Here is a 2,855-nt window from a genome sequence, read left to right on the forward strand (position 1 = left end):
AGGAGCTCCATAGACTCCATAGAGACCCCATAGGGACCCCATCACCCCACAGAGACCCCACAGGGCCCCATAACCCCATAGGGACCCCATAGGGAATCCATCACCCCATAGGGACCCCATCACCCTATAGGAGCTCCGTAGACTCCATAGAGACCCTGTAACCCCATAGGGACCCCATAAACACCCCACCATCCCACAGGGACCCCATAATCCTATAGGAGCTCCGTAGACCCCACAGGGACCCTATAGGGACCCCATCACCCTGTAGTAGATCCATAGACTCCATAGGGACCCCATCACCCCACAGGGACCCCACCACCCTATAGGAGCTCCATAGGGACCCCATAACCCCATAGGGACCCCATCACCCTATAGGAGCTCCATAGGGACCCCATAACCCCATAGGGACCCCATAGGGAATCTATCACCCCATAGGGACCCCACCACCCCACAGGGACCCCACCACTCTATAGGAGCTCCATAGGGACCCCATAACCCCATAGGGACCCCATAGGGACCCCATCACCCCACAGGGACCCCACAGGGTCCCCATAACCCCATAGGGAGCCCATTACCCTATAGGAGCTCCATAGACACCCCATAAGCACCCCATCACCCCATAGAGATCCCATAGGAACCCCATCACTTCATAGGGCCCCCATATTGAATGAATGAAACCCCAAATGGAGTCTAATTAAGGGGGGGGGGGATCTATGGGTCCTGGGTGCCCCCAAAAGACCCCAAAACAGCCCCAAATCGCCGCCCCCCCCCCCCCCCCCCCCCCCGTTGCGATTTTTTTGGTCGCTTTTGGGGCATTTCCACTTCCTTCCGCTTTCTGCCGCGCCACGTGGGTGAGGGCGCTTCCGGTGGCGGCGCCGACGTTTTGCGTCACTTCCGGCTCGTGGCGGCGACAAGAATCATCACTTCCGGTTGCCGTGTTCCGGTTTTTTTTTCTCTCCCGGGGAGGCGCTGCAGCGCGGTTTTATTGAGGGGGGCGGGGCTTAAAAAGGGGCGGGGCTTAAAAGTAGGCGGGGCTTTCGGAACACCCGTGGGAGGGGCTTCTGGGAGTGCTATGGGGCAGCCCCATAGATCTATGGGGATGGGACAGCGATCTATGGGGCAGCCCTACAGAACTGGTGTCACTGGTGTCTACGGGGCGTCGATCCAGATCTATGGGGCGCTGATCAACATCTATGGGGCAGCCCCACACATCTATGGGGCGCCAATCCAGATCTATAGGGCAGCCCCCCTGAATTCATGTAACACATCTATGGGGCAGCCCCACATATATATGGGTGACAATCTGAATCTATGGGGGGGGGCCGAACCAGATATATGGGGCAGCCCCACACATCTATAGGGCACCGACCTGGATCTATGGGGCAGCCCCCCCCAGCTGCACTGTGCCCCCCCCCCCCACTCCGTGTGCCCCATAGGGGTGGGGAGGATCCATGGGGCGGCTGTAGGGCAGCGCTGCCCCAAACCTGTGGGGAGAAACGCTGTGCTGCCCCACGGGCCCATGCATCTCTGGGGCCCGCCCTGAAACCACGCCCCCCCTCCAGGCCACGCCCCCCTCCTCAACACCCTGCCCATCAATGACCACGCCCCCCCTGGAAAAGCCCCTCCCATTCCAGCTCAACCAATAGCTCTCCATTTATCCTGGTGGCCACACCCCTTCTTTAGCCCCGCCCCACCTCAGACCACGCCCACATTCGCAGTTAGCCACGCCCCCTCTAACAGCTCCTCCCGCACATGGCCACGTCCCCAATAAGCCCCACCCCCTTTGAGCCAGCTTACCGGCACAGCTTCAACCCACCACTGACCACACCCACGCCCGAAGCCCCGCCCACCCCCTTCTTTAGCCAATAGCTTTGCAAGCTCGTGGCCACGCCCTTTCCTTAGCCCCGCCCCACCGCAGGGCTAGTAGTAAACCACGCCCCTTCCCTAGCTCCGCCCGTTTTCATCTAAGCCCCGCCCAGTTAAGCCCCGCCCCTTTCTTGGTCCCGCCCATTTCTAAGCCACGCCCTCTTTGTCTTAAGCCCCACCCACCTCCGCCGTTTCACCCCAACTCCGCCGCTCCTCCCCCTTCGCAGTGGGCGGGGCCGGAAGCCGCGGCGACGGGACCGGAAGCGTCGTGGGCGGGACCGGAAGTGCCGTGGGCGGGACCGGAAGCGTCGTGGGCGGGGCCGTGGGTCTGCAGGTGGCCTCGCAATTGGGCGGCCGTGGCGCAATGGACGCCGCAGAGGCGGCAGCGCAGCGACCGGGCGCCGTGGGGCTGCGTGCTGCCGTGGTCCTTGGCTGCGTGGACACGGAGGTACGCGGCCGTCGTGAAGCCTGCGGGAGAGGGGGGGGGAAATGTGTGGGGAGGTGTGGGGCTGGAGGTCCGGGCTCTATGGTAGTGTGGGGCTGGGAGCTGGAGGTTTGCACAATATGGTGCTGGAGGTCTGGAATCTGTGGTAGTGTGGGGCTGGGAGCTGTGGAGCTGGAGGTCTGGACTCTATGGTGCTGGAGGTCTGCACTCTATGGTAGAGCAGGGCTGGAGGTCCGGACTCTATGGTAGGATCGGGCTGGGAGATTGGGAGGCTTGGAATCTATGGTAGTGAGCAGCTAGAAGGTCTGCACTCAGTGGTTCTGGAGGTCTGGACTCTATGGTAGTGCAGGACTGGAGCTCTGCCCCTCAATACCCCACATCCCAGCCCCACATCTTCCATCCCAGCCCCACACCTCCCCATGCAAGCCCCATAACCCCCCACCCCCAGCCCCATCCCCTCCCATCCCAACCCCACATCCCCTCACCCCCAGCCCCATATACCTCCATCCCAGCCCCACACCCCCCACCCCACATCCCCCCATCC

General features: G+C 62.2%; 1 long non-coding RNA gene across 1 annotated transcript; it reads right to left on the reverse strand.

Annotated features, from left to right (window-relative positions):
• Positions 1 to 930: 930 nt before the first annotated feature.
• LOC122191595 lies at positions 931 to 2,743 on the reverse strand. The gene is made up of 2 exons (XR_006182432.1): positions 2,050 to 2,743; positions 931 to 1,484 (listed from the first exon to the last, which is right to left on the reverse strand). It is a non-coding gene; the product is annotated as an uncharacterized LOC122191595 (long non-coding RNA).
• Between the last annotated feature and the right edge of the window lie 112 nt (positions 2,744 to 2,855).

Source organism: Lagopus leucura, unplaced genomic scaffold (genome assembly GCF_019238085.1).
Source record: "Lagopus leucura isolate 7727_CA_CO unplaced genomic scaffold, USGS_WTPT01 33037-0_obj-0_obj, whole genome shotgun sequence".
NCBI classification, from domain to species: domain Eukaryota; kingdom Metazoa; phylum Chordata; class Aves; order Galliformes; family Phasianidae; genus Lagopus; species Lagopus leucura.